At 38.0% G+C, this 15,004-nt stretch overlaps 1 protein-coding gene across 1 annotated transcript in view; it reads left to right on the plus strand.

Annotated features, from left to right (window-relative positions):
* Positions 1-1,178: 1,178 nt before the first annotated feature.
* The window catches only part of LOC128639721 (oocyte zinc finger protein XlCOF7.1), a gene marked incomplete in the record, with an annotated part of 926,940 nt that continues 913,114 nt past the window's right edge, over positions 1,179-15,004 (plus strand). The window contains 1 exon segment of the mRNA XM_053691835.1: positions 1,179-1,200.

The following is a 15,004-nucleotide window of genomic DNA, read 5'->3' on the forward strand; positions in this document are numbered from 1 at the left end:
AACAACTTTCTAATTTACTTCTATTATCTAATCTGTTTTATTCTCTTGGTATCATTTGTTGAAGGAGCTGCAATGCACTAATGGTTTATAACTGAACACATGGGTGAGCCAAAGACAATCAGTTTATATATACAGCCACCAATCAACAGCTAGAACCTAGGTTCTCTGCTTCACATGAACTTGACTAGATAAACATTTCAGCAAAGGATAACAAGAGAAAAAAGCAATTTAAATAATAGAAGTCAATTGGAAAGTTGTTTGAAATTGTATTCTCTATCTGAATCATGAAAGAAAAATGTTGGGTTTCATGACCCTTTAATAATTAAAACAAGTATCAAGTAACTAAACACAACAAACAGTTCCTGCAGCTAGCACAGGCACAGCATAACTTAAACCCATACTCATGGGTTATGCTTATTTCTATAGGAAGAATCAGTTGATTGTTCACAGATTCAAAATATTTTTGGCTAAACTAGAACTTCCAAACTCATTATATACTCCTGGAGTAAAGGTTTATTAACCTGCTTTTATTTATGGTATTAAGGTTTGAACGTGCAGTACAGATTTAACTGTTGTGGTATATAACATGTCTTTATTTATCTTAAAATTTAATCAAATTAAGTTTCGTAAATTTTACAAAAGAGCAGTAATTAGATATGGATTGATTATAATACCTTGCATAAAATGTTTTTGTCAGCAAATTTTGATTTAGTTTTAGTCATAGTCTTTTGACTAAAATGCCATTTTAGTTTTAGTCGTATTTTAATCATCAGAATTTCTTTAGTTTTATGCTCATTTTAGTCTATTTTTAGTCGACAAAATTAACACTGTATGATACATCTGTAGTTTTATTTAATGCTATTCACAGATACCCTGACAATATGCATAATGAAGTTTTAAAAAAGATTTAAAAAGTTTTTGGGTTTACTTTGCCTTTAAGGGGTTACGGTTACCCTTGTGCATCTTTTACTTCTTATGTAACAAAATGTTCTTCCGTTTTCATTTTCAGATTTTAGGATAAGAGTATTTAGCAGTTCAGATTTTGTGGAATTCATTTTTGTTAAACTTAACAAACATAAGAAACTTTTGGGAAAATTCTTTAATTCAGGTGATATATTGTGTTTAGATGTTTTCATGGGATTAGTGTGTGACATGTTTATATCTCGTTCTATAGGAATACACAGTTGTGAGGAAGAATTCCCCACATAGCATCATTCACCCGCTGACGGGAGAGGTGAGCACCGCTGGGGGGAGAAAACTCCAAATAAATAATCTTGTGCAACTTGCTATGTTCTGCAGTGACGCGTTAGGTCTGACCCATAAACAAACAACACAAAATAAAGATTTGTTAGTTTATGATGAAACCACTTTAGTTAAAGGGACATAAAACAAGTTGGGCTAGAGACAAAATATAATAATAATTATTTGAATCTCTTTACCTGCAAATTTATACTGCAGTGCCTTGCCATTAACCCTTTTTTTTTAAGTTTCCGAAATGTACAGCTCTAACTCCCCCCCCACACATTTTCTTCTATGGCTGTATCTATATCTACAATTGCTTTGGTAGAATACAGAAGTGCACAGTGATTATCTGCTGGAACATGCCTGGAAGCAAATAAGCTGCTGTGAAATAAACGTCCGATGTTTCTGATGCTAATCACTAATGAGGGGGGGTGGATAAGACTACTCCAGACAGCATAGCTATGTAAGTCATTTTGTTTATTTTTGAAAATTATTTTAAATTACTTGCCAGCAATTTTTAAACTATTTTTTTATGCAAACTATTTTTACTTAATTAGCCCTTTTAGGATATGCACAGATCTCAACATGTTTTATGGCACTTTAAATGACAATAACGTGTATAAGGAGTGGGTCATATTCTCAGATCCTAGTCATCCTGATCACACTGTGCAGCGTACATGGTGTTGGCACAAACGGTTACTCACTGAGCAGGTGACAAATAACTGCAGCCAAAATGAGGCGTGGGTACCCAGAATAGACTTCAGTATTCACTTTAATATAACATACGTCTGAAGTGTAAAGAGTAAATATGCACGTTCATCGCCAACAGAAAACTTGTATATAATCCTCATATAAGCAACATAGAAAGATAGTGTTGCATACAGCCCACAGCCTCCTTTCATTATCACAGGAATATCACCCCACTACAGTGCCTGTCACATGGGGGCCTCTGTACACTGTTCATTCCTCCATGGGCTTGTTGCCTTCATTTTTGTTTTTTAAAATTAACCTTGAAAAACTGTTTGCTATTACCATGAAAAATCCCATGAAGTGCAAACTAATTGGTGCACACACATTATGGAGAGAAATCCATTTCAGTGCTATCAAGGCAACACAAAAATGAGAACAGGTAGTGTCCATACAATGTGACTCACGTTTTTATATTAACTAAATAGGGCAAATAAAGGGCTGAGCTAGGGCATAGGAATGCAAAATCATACTGCTGGGGACTATTTAGGCCTAGATCTTATCTAAAACATGTATATGTACAGTATAAATATGTGTATATATCTATATATATAATTAGGGCTAGGCGATATGGGGGGATTTAATCACAATTTTCTTAAAAATTACTATAACACCTTAATTTTGCACACATGCTAAATTCTGATGGGCCTCTCTCATGCTGCAGTAACACCAGTCCACCAATCACCTGCTAGAGACACCTCGTTCCCAGTCTATGTCCTGCCCCTTTTCCCCAGGACTATCCCAGGAACGCTGACTGCTCAGAGGGAGAGACCCGTCATGTGTGCGCTCAGGATCTTTTCTTCAGTTGCGCTAAGCCTGTTCACATGGGGCGAGTGATATCACTTCTGAGCGGGGCTAAAAATTGCGTACTCTCGCAGTTTTTAAACCACAGCGATTAATTGCGGTTTAAAACCGCAACCGCAACTAATTGTGCAGCATATGTATATATATATATATATATATATATATATATATATATTCGTAAATGTACAACCATTAGAAATATATCAAAATCTTGTTTTTAATGTAGATGATTAAAGCTGTTTTCTTTGCTGGTTATTTGTATTGATATTTCATATACACATACTCACATGCATACATTTTATATAGATACTCACATGCATACGTTAAATATCTTGGCCCTCCCTGGTAATGCTTACCAGCCAGATCCATGAATACGGCTAACATGGTAAGGAGATCGCTTTTTCACTGGGAGGCTGATCCCAGCTCCAAGATTAATTTATGGGGCCTACCATTTAAAGGTAATATGTTATTTGGTAAAGAGCTTGATACTCTGATTTCTAAACATTCTGGAGGGAAAAGTTTTTAGACCTTTTTCAGAAGGGAGTCCTTTTGCCTGTCCAGATGCCTTTGGGTGGAAGGCTTTCCAGGTTCAGAGACATCTGGACAGAGGTCATTTTGAACAAATGGGTCTTACAGACGCTCGAGAGGCTATACACTGGTATTCAAGATGAAACCCTAACCCTCCAATTCCTTGCTTTATAATTTCACCACAACAACCATTCACCAATTTGTACAGAAACTTCTGGAACAGAAGTTAATTCAAGAGGTTCTGGTATATCAGCATTTTTAGGGCTTCTACTCTCCTCTGTTTCTAGGGAAAAAAAGAACAACAATTCCTGGAGACCTCAGGTGTCTAAACTCCTTTCTAGAAGTCAAGAAATTCAATATAGAGTCCCTCATTTCAGTAGTAAGTATTGTGCCTTCAGGGGCCTATCTGTTGTCCGTGGATTTAAAGGATGCATATTTTCACATCCCTATCAGAGACTCACAGGAAATTTCTAAGATTTGCAATAAAAAGCCGGCAGTTTCAGTTCACTGCTCCTCCCTTCAGCATATCCACAGCTCCTCTAGTATTCACAAAGACCTTGGTTCCTCTAATTGCAGAGCTAAGGGTCTGGGGTTTTCTGATTTCAAACACTATTCAGCAGGCAGAGTGTCACAGGGAGCAGTTACTTCATACTCTGCATACTCTGCAGGAGTTCAGATGATTGGTAAATCTCCAAAAGAGTCAGTTTCAGCCAACTCAGTCTATCACTTATCTGGGGGTAAGGAATTCTCTAGTCTCTATGTCCCCACAGAGAAGGAAGATTTTGATGAGTTATTTCAAAAAGTCTCTTGTCTGACAGCTCAAGTCTGAATGCATATGTTGGGTCATATGTCTTCCTCATCCACATGGTGAAATTAGCAATATGGAGGATGCGTCCATTTTAGACCCATTTTAGAAGATGTTACCTAAGGCACTTAGGACTCAGTCAGCAAATCCATTTTCTGGTGGAGCTAAGAAGATGCCTACATTGGTGGTTTCAGGAGGAGAACCTTTCTCTGGTGGAGCCGGATTGGAAAATGATACAGACAGATTCCAGCAAGCTCAGTTGGGGAGAAATGTGCTAGGGGAAATATGCTCAGGGGTACTGGCACAGAAGTCTTCAGTAGCTTCCTGTAAATATACTGGAAATAAAGTCAGTCTATCAGGCACTGCTTCATTTTTTTTTTTATTACTATTTCTTTTTATTGAGGTTTAAGTCAGGTATACAGACACTGTGCAACAATAAAAGATAATGGCATTGCAGTTCGAAAGCATAATATACTTCACAATAGTTAATAGAATAAGGAATCCTGTAACTTACAGAGTTATTAAAAATAAACCAAATTCCTATAACCAACATTTAGATAGCATGTCAATTTATTTGTAACCCTTTTAAATAAGCTCAGGAGGCCCCTTTTTGATCTCTTATATCTGGGGGGGGGGGGGCAATTTATAGTAACGGAAGGTGTCCTGATGTGAGGAGACCACTATTGGATCTCGAATGTTAAACCTCTATTTTTTTTAATAATATAGCAACCTTCTAAAGCATGTAAAAGAAAGATAAAGAAACTGTGGAGAAAGTAAAACAATGGTGGACGTTACTAACTAAAATTTGTCTTTCAGCCATAACTTGGGGAGATCTAACTAGGTCCTAGAAGGAAATGTACATAGTGAAGACTTCATTGGAAATGCACTTATAGGGGCTATACTGAAGAAGTATGATATGGTAGTGGGTTATGTATCAAAATACTAGCTATTGGGCCAATATTATACAAAGTTGGACATATTATATAAGGTGTAGGGAATATCTATAAAAGAGTGTTATGTTCATCTAGGTTAAGTTAGGTTAATAAAACAGAAATGTATCTATAGACAAATCTCGTTGTCCCAACCGTAGCCAGCAGGGCATAGAGTATGGCAATCTAAGGGAAAATTATGTTGAAGGAAATTGAGGTTGACAGGCTCTTAATCCACATCTAATTGTAAAGCCAAGGATGAGCTTAGTTGTGTAGTCTTGATAAAGGCCAGGAAGGCCGAAACGCGTTGACATACTGGTGAGCTCATTTCCAATTATCATTTATAGTGTATAGACGTTATTGCACTATTATTTTTTTATTTATTCATAGGTTTAGAAGATATTTTGGACCTCTTTTCTATTATCGTTTATATTTTTTGCTCTTTGAACCATTGTTTTCACATTTTGTTTTTTTACACTTTTTGCATCTGAGAATTTGATATCTGCACCATACGTTCATTAACAACACTGGATAAATTTACTTTTGGACCCCATCATGTTTGGACACTGATTTTGGACACAAAGTGACTCATTTTTCTCACACCATTTTGCGCATTTTTTCACGTAGTATTTTACACGTTGTTTCACAGTTTTATGTTTATGTGTACTTACTCATGTGTTAACTTTCCACATCTCTTTTTTGTATGCACCTGGTCACTAATTGTTGCACCTTACCATCTATATTTGGACATAACCTATCCACAAATTAACCAGGTCCCATTTGTTAACGAGTAATGCATTTGTGACCACTTACCAGGTCCCATTCGGTACACAAGTGTGACCACTTACCAATATCCAAAATCACCCTGGAATTTGTTGTGACACTTTGCTTGTATTATGCTTTGATTATTTAATGTATAACCTTTTAACAGTATAGGACGCACATTGTGTTTTTATGCGTTTTTATATGTCCCTCATGGATCCATGTAGGTTTTAAAATAGTTTGATTGTACTATTGTATTTTCTAGATTGTTTTTTTAATCATTGTATTAAAACTGTTTTTATCTATCTCACCCATATAGATTACTTAGCCTTTTAAGCTGTAAGCGCTCACTCAATCATTCCAGTGAGCTTAGTTGTGTAGCAAGTCAAGTATGGCAGACTTATTAGACAACTAACAGGAATAGGAATGTGAACTCTCTGAATATCTAATTACTTTCAATACAATGCAATGAATGACAACTGTGATGCATGTTAAGTCCAGATAGCAGTACCCAAAGTCCACAGATGTAATATCAGATCTGGAGATTGTCATATGGGAAAAGGGTTTATATCTAGTGTCACCAAATAGACTAGTTTCTAAATGTGAACAAAATCACTGGCATACAACTACACAGTGTAGTGATCGCACAAGCTTACCCTACTCCACTTCTAATTAGACAGTGGCTCTGCAATATGCTCCAAAGAGAATTAGTTAAAGGGATAGTAGACCGATACAAGGCAACTCAGAGTTTATCCCAGGAATCTATGAACAAACATATTATACCTGGGCCCAAATAGGCCTTAAGTATATGAACCAACTTATCTCTAGCTCAGGACAGATACTGCCTTATTGTGACTTATTACATTCATTTGAACTACCAAGACATAGTCTATTTGCCTATTTTCAAACACGGCATTATATTAATTCGCTAGATCCTGGTAGTCAGTTGGAATCTCGCTAGTCCGAGATTAATGATTGCATTAAAAAAGCTGCAGCAGGCAAATTTACGATTTCTTTACTATATAATATTATGCTTTCAAAACAGGGCCAAATTTTCTCGCAAAAGCAGGTATATTTTTGGCGTCATTATTTCCCGCAATTTAAAGAAGTTAATATAGTTTATAGCTTTTCGGCATTAGAGAAACTCAATGTATCAATTGCGTGGAAAGAATCGCAGACCAAACTATTACATAATGCTTATCTGACGCCTCTAAAAATGTCTAAATTCTCTTCCTCTACACAACAACACTGTCCAAAATGTCATTTATTAAATGCAGACATTATACATATGTTTTTCTATTGTCCAAAAATAAACCAGTTGTGGCGCAAAGTTAATTACTGGTATAACCGTCAGTTTCAAGATAACTTTAAAATTCATGCCTATCATATAATTTTTCTGATACATTCAAATCTAGTAGTGGCCAAACCAAAAAATATTCGAATACTGAACACAATAATCTTAGTAACCAGAATCTTAATTTTGAAAAAATGGAAAGATACATTTCCACCTAGATTCTCTATTTTTCGTAATATGTTGCTCCAACAACTTTTGTTTGAATCACATAATACTATTTACCAGTTTAAAGATAGGGCTGAACTATTTGTGGAAAACTGGCAACCTATAATCAATCTATATCCACTTTCTACACAAAAGCTAGTCTTGGCGCCCCTGCGTTTCACTGAAATTTACAAGACCCTCTTTAGAGATTAATCTCTTAAATGGTAACTAGAATATAAATGTGGACCAAATGATGGTGGCAGGGGGGATGAGAGAGAGAGAGGTAGTGCGGTGTGTTTTCCTTTTCTCTTTTTTTTTTTTTTTCTTCCTCTATCTTCTTTTTTTTTGTTAACTACTTCATCTGTTTGTTAATCTAGCAGAAAATTATTCCAACTAATATATGCTATCTGGACATGAACTACATGACCAAAATTGGTAATCTATTTAGATTTTCATGTTATGGTAAATTTAAGGCTATAGCTGTATCCCTTAAGTAGGTCATGATAGGAGGTTCATATGATTTTAATTTTGACTCAGGATAGACTTTTTTCAAGACGTAATTCCTCTATCTAGGTTGAGTTCAGTTTGTTACACTTATATATGTTTTGTTACATGAATATTAAGAAAGGAAAAGGGTGGGTAAAGGAGTAAGAAAAAGGAAAACATGATGTATTATAATGTTTTGTTGATTCATAACCTACCCTGTGTGGCAGGCTGAAATACTAAGTTTGTCCAGCTGTTATGGTTGTGTATTGTTGGATGTCAAATAAAAGATATTATAAAAAATATTATAAAAAAATAAATAAAAGGGATAGTAGACACAAACAATTATATTGTTTAAAAAGATAGATAATCCCTTTATTTACCATTCACCAGTTTTACATAACCAACACTGTTATAGAAATATACTTTTTACCTTTGTAATTACCTTGTATATAAGCTTCTGTTGACTGCCTCCTTATCTCAGATCTTTTGACAGACTTGCATTTTAGGCAATTAGTGCTTACTCTTAAATAACTTTACGTGCGTCAGCACTATGTTATCTATATAAAAAACATGAACTAACGCCCTCTAGCTGTGAAAAACTGTCAAATGCTTTCAGATAAGAGGCCGCCTTCAAGGGCTTAGAAATTAGCATATGAGCCTGCTTAGGTTTAGCTTTCAACTAAGAATACCAAGAGAACAAAGAAAATTTGATGATAAAAGTAAATAAGAAAGTTGTTTAAAATGACATGCCCTATCTGAATCATGAACATTTAATTTGGACTCTACTATCCCTTTAAGTGATGCATTCTGGCATTTGTAATATCCCTCAAAACTCTACTTAGGGTCCCAAGGGCATTGTCTTTTGACAGTGGCAATATGCAGAGTCTCTTTGCGGGCTCACCTAGGTTGCAAAACAAAGCAAAGAAATCCTGTGGCTCTGCAGGGATAACGATTGGAGTCTTTGCAGATGAAGACACAATGTGGGTAGTACAGCCCTCCAGCTGCTTATCACAGTCTAAGTGTGATTGATGCATTCTGATGGGGCTCCAATATATCAATGGGTAGGTGAGTAATGCAGGAGGCCATTGGTATGAAGTATTCACTATATTTCCTGACACAGTGGTCAGTAAGGCTGTTGCTCCACAGACCTCCACCTCAAGAGCTACCTCACAGCAATACCCAGAGCAGGTTACAGGCACTCTCTCCCATCTGTTACTGTTAGAGGCAAAATGTCAATGCCCTCCTGTCTCGCTCCGGACCGCGCAGACATCCTCCATGCTGTCATCAACACTTCCTGAGGTAAGTGGTAGTCGCTGGGGCTCCTGAGTGCCGCTACCTCCATAGTATATCTCGGTAGGGTTAAGATCGTTATCCCACTTGGAAAGTTGTAATGCGCCCCGCAAGGTTTCACCAAATGAGATCTGGAAAGAATCGAGCAAGACCCTGATCTCCATTAGAATCAAGTCTGTCATCTCTACAGGCAATTTGAGCACCTCAAGCAGGTGTCGGCCATTTCATTTGGGCACAGAAGTATCTGAAGGGGTTATCTGCCTCTCACCTTCCTGATCTATAGAATGTTCAGGCAGATTCTTTGAGCCGAGTTCCTCTTTCACAAGCGGAGTGGCAGTTGAACAGAAACCATGTCAGGATGATTGTGGACAGATGGGGATTGCCGGATATAGATCTGGCTTTCAGTCACAATCACCTGTTGCCTCTGTCTTACAATTGTCTGCCAACACCACAAGCTTTGGGGACGGATGCTTTCTCTTCGGTATGGGGATTCAACCTGATATATGTATTTCCTTCAATCTACTTATTCCTTCTCTCCTTAGAAGATTTCAAAGGGAGAAAGCAACATTTGTCGCAGTAATTCCCTTGTTGCCTCGCAGCCATGGTTTCCTCTGCTGCTACATCTTTCAGTGGAACCTCCGTGGCTCCTTCCACAGTCTCCAGACTTTGTTTCAGGATCAATGTTCCTTGTAAAGGCAGCAATCTGTGTGGGACCGCGCACAGATAAAGACAGGCCGCGCATAACATCAGGCAGTGAGGGAGTTGGAAAATCCTAAACACATTTTACTTGCTCCTCTGCGTCTCTGCAGTTACCTAACTATAATGTGCTGAGCTCAAAGCTCTATATTAGTTACATTGTTTGCCCTACGGCTGAGCTATTGGCGGAGGGATTGCAAAGTATTATTAGTAAGAAGAGAACGAAGGCACTGTGGGACCCTCTGATTCGTGAGAGCAGCAGGATAAAGCTGTCCAAGGCAGGTGATAAGCAATTTACACTTGACTTGTATGACAATGCTCAATTATCCACTAGTTGCTCTTAGAAAGCTATGTCCACAAAACTGCTTTGAAGCTCCCCTGTGTGCAGTTTATACTTCCAGGAGAGCCTCTCATATACAGTGTCTGCAGCATGGTGTACACCAGCTACTGCTGCTAGGAGAGAATGGGTGATAAAAACTTGTGGAAGCAGCGTGCCCTCCATCTGACCCCTCTTGCAGCATTACGGGTGATGGGACAGCACAACTCTCAGCTCTTCTAAATCTTCAGCCTGAGATTAACTGCAGTCAAACCCCTGGCCATGTGCTGCTAGTGATGTGATAATAAAGGGGTGCTGTGTAACTCATTGCCCATTACCCTGCCTACATATATAATCCTTTTCAGTCTTTGTTTAGCTTTTTTATACTTTAACCCTTTGTTAGTTGCAGTCCATGATGTGTTTCAGCCCTGTCTGCCATCTAGGGGTTAAAATAATAGATTTATTATGTAAGGAAGGGTATTGTATACATTCACTTCCTCGATTTTTCAACCCCTGACCCCCTCCTTTGAAATATTTCAGAATATTTTTGCTGTGTGTGTCATTGCCCAAACACTCCATGCTAAAAAAATTAAATAAATTGTGTGTGTGTGTGTGTATGTATGTGTATATATATATATATATATATATATATATATATATATATATATGTGTGTGTGTGTGTGTATATATATATATATATATATATATATGTGTATATATATATATATATATATATATATATATATATATATATATATATATATATATATATATGTGTGTATATATATACACACACACACACTAGTCCAGAAGAACCCAGCACACCGTATACAGAAAAAGTTCTACAAAGGCAAGCACTCTATGGCGTTTTACCAAAAAACAGTTTTTACTGTGCAACAAGCAATTAGTGAACGTTTTCCGGCATTCGCCCGTCCTCAGACATGAAATGTACATTTACTTACCACCCTTATAAGTGCAACCATACTGATCCCCAAGTGAACCGCTCTGCCACATCCGGGACTCCGCAGAGCTCAAATGGCGTAACTGCGCATGCGCCGACTGGACTACGGAGCGCCATCTGGGCCAACGTAAAAAGCAAAACATTAAAAACAAAATAACAATACTGCACAATCAGTTGATAATGAGCACAATAATAATAAATAATGTTCAATAGCACTGACCGATATGTTAGCCATACTTAAAGAAAGATACAATTGGGGATATAACACCTTGCAAGATGGATTACACATTAATAACAGGGCATAGGGCATCTAGGCGACCTTACTAAAATAATATGGATCCTCGAGTTTAGGTGCAGATTTGTTAGTAAGGGTACACACTTGGGGAAATACCCAAAACATATGTCATAAATACCAATATGCTTCATCATTATCAGTTATACTTGGTACATGTAAATACTTAATATGTAGAAAACATTCACATATCCATAACTGAAAATTAAATGGGCACACTAACTAACCAGGAGTATGACTACCCAGTAAACTAATGGTTGTTATTATATCGGAAACCACTCAACCTGTAACCGAAAGGGGCACACTAACATTACGACTAACTGATTTTTTTTACAGAAAACAATGTAAAAGTTAGTATTAAGGCCCCTAGGAATTAATGTCTCCAAGGTAAAAATCCATTTAGATTCCCTTTGGAGGAGCATTTTAGCTCTATTGCCACCTCTAACAGGTGCTGGGATGTGGTCAATAATTATGTATCTAAGATCTGATACATTGTGACTATGCATCAAAAAATGCCTAGCTACCGGTTGCTTAGAGCTTCCAATGCAGAGTGCTGTGCTTATGGCCGACCGATGGTTGGCCATACGTATCCACAGGTCATCCTGGGTTTTCCCTATGTAGAACTTCCCACAGGGACAGTGAAGCATGTACACTATGTGTAGTGGTGCATGTGACTCTGTAATTAATAGTGTAACGTTTATTTCTCCACGGGTGTACAAAGTATTTACTTTGAGATAAACCATTACAAGTCACACACCCACTGCACCTGTAGCATCCATTCCTTTCTGAGCCCAACCATGTTCTGTTAATGTAACTGGGTCTATTGTCAGTACGTGATAGCTGGTCACGAAGGGATCTCCCTTTTCTATACCCTACCATAGGACCTTCAAAGTTATTAAATGGTAGCGATACGTCAGAATTAATAATATTCCAATTTTTCTTAAGGACATTAGGTATGTCCATTTTATCAGGGGTAAACTCTGTAGAGAATATTAGTCTCTTGTTGGTAGAGTCCTTTGTTTTCTTCATTAATGCCTGCTCTTGGGTCATATATAGCAACTCCTCCAACGGCACTTGTAGATATTCATTGCAGTATCCTGTCTTGATATTTATGATGCATCTCCTTCAGTTGTACTGCCTTCTTACTTTGATCACTGTTGTTCCTCACCACCCTCTTAAACTGTGATTTAGGCAATGCCTTCTTCAGGCTTGGATGGTGACAACTTGTGGCCTCCAGTTAGAGAGTTGCGGTCAGTTGGTTTATGGAACAATGTAGTAATCAACCTATTGTCTGTTTTTATTATCCTTAGATCCAGGAAGTCTATCGTGATTTTATCACAATTCATTTTGAATACCAGATTATGGTTTTGTCGATTTAGTATCTGAAGCCATTCCTTAAGGTCCTGTTTCGATCCCCTCCATAGTAATATGAGATCATCAATATATCTTTTAAATAATATCACCCTGGAATCTTTAAATGCCATAGTATCCTCCTCTTCAAAACATGCCATGTACAGGTTGGCATATGATGGGGCCACGTTTGATCCCTTTGCTATACCGGCAATCTGGAGATAATAGCTATTTTCAAATTTGAAATAGTTGTATTTCAAACAATATTATGTGAGTTCCAAGATGACATCCACAGGTGGACCAATGTATGAATATTTAAGTAATTTTCTCCTAATTGCTGCCAAGCCTTCAGCATGTGGGATCACCATCTAGTGTTACTAGGATGTCATCAGTCTCCACGTCCGGCATATTTCTGATCATTTGGATGACTTCTATAGAGTCCAGTATAAATGAGGTCATGTTATGTACCAGTGGTTGGAACAATGTGTCCAGGTAGGTTGCAATAGGCTGCAATATAGAACTTCTAGAGGATACTATCAGACGTCCTGGTGGGTGGTTCAAATCCTTATGCACCTTAGGAAGTGTATATATTACTGGGGTGATGGGGAAATCCACCATCATGTACTCACCCAGATTATTGGAGAGGCAATTTGATTCCATAGCTGATTCGATATATCTGTCCATTTTACACTTAAATTCCTTAGTGGGATCACCTTCCAATTTGTGGTATATCTGTTTATCAGATAGTTGTGACAAGATCTCCTTTCTGTAATCCTTATAGTCCTGGAACACAAGTGCTCCCCCCTTGTCAGCTTCACGGATAACCACCTGGTGATTCTCCCTAAGGCCTTTTAATGCCTTACGTTCTTCCTTGCCTAAGTTATCCCTCTGGGTGTTGTAGTTGGAATGTATACTGTTCGTTATTTCTTGTTCCACTATTCGTGAAAAGGTATGAATACTCGAGTTGGTACTTTCGGGATCAAATTGTCCTTTCTTCCTTAGCCCATCAGTTGTATTTTCACCTATACCGAAGTGCTCTTTCAGAGCTAGTTGTCTTTTAAATTTATATAGATCCACCTGTAGAGAGAATTCATCAGCCTGATTGGTCGGTATAAACTTTAGGCCTTTAGTTAATACACTCCTCTCAGGGTCAGTAATGTGATGGCTACTCAAATTGATGATATCATTATTCATTGTCTCCTCCTCAATATATGGTTGGTCTTCCTCTGGTGCCTCTGCCCCCCTCTTCTTGTGTGTGGCCTCTTCCATACCCGTTTTTTGAGCGAGTGGCCATGCCATAGGAAGTTGGGTTATCCATACGGGGCGTTGTCGCTGTTATTGGCTCACCATCACTACTGTTACCGGAACTATGCACAGTATCCAAGTTCCTTGGTTTATTTGGTCTGGTTCGTCTGTATCTGTGCATCTGGTGTTTTTCTTCCACCCCCATTAGCCACCTGTAAACTTGTTTCTCCATGTAATCAGATGTAACTGAGTCCCATTTCCTCTCCTTGAAGGATATTAATTCAGCCTCATACTCATCTAAATCCTTCTTCATATTATTGAGCCAGTCTCCTTGCTCAAGTTTGGATAGGTGTTCAGATTCAAAATTATTAATTTTCTTGACAAGTTGTTTGAGTATATCACTTGCCTCAGTAATCACAAGTAAGATAAGGTCCAGGGAACATTTATTAAGTATCTCACACCACTTTGTGCAAAAGACAGGATTATTCTTCCAATGGTGGGAACATTTTTCACCCTGAAACCTTTTGGGATAAACATTTTGCGGTGGTAGGCTGATAGGTAGCAACCATGCATTTTAAAGTCAATGTTCTGTTTTTTAGCTTAAACAAGTTGTTATATATCTGACCTGGCTGTTCCCTCTTGGCCTTAATAGTAATCTCCTCAAACCTTATTCTGGTGGCATCTTCCTCTGTGTCAGGGTTTTTTCCCTGTTTTGTTTGCCATGTGCTGCTGGCAGCCATTTTACTCACCTCTCTTGCTGACTATGGTGCATTGTGGGGGATGCTGCTCATTTCCTGAACTTCCTTTTATGGCCAGACTGGTGTGCATCATCTGTGTGAGACAGGATGCAGTCTCAGAATTGTGATGTCTTCACTTATTATTTAACCCCTTAATGACCACAATGTACCCTGTATGTCACTGGTCGTTAAGGGTTTTTTCAGGACATAATAGCACAAGTCTAGCAAGAACACGCTATTAATGCCCTCCCTCCAGCAGGCTTTGTGGAATAGAGCAGTCTCAACGCTGGTGGCAAGACCGCGCTATAAAACAATC

Source organism: Bombina bombina, chromosome 9 (assembly GCF_027579735.1).
Source record: "Bombina bombina isolate aBomBom1 chromosome 9, aBomBom1.pri, whole genome shotgun sequence".
In the NCBI taxonomy this organism is placed as follows: domain Eukaryota; kingdom Metazoa; phylum Chordata; class Amphibia; order Anura; family Bombinatoridae; genus Bombina; species Bombina bombina.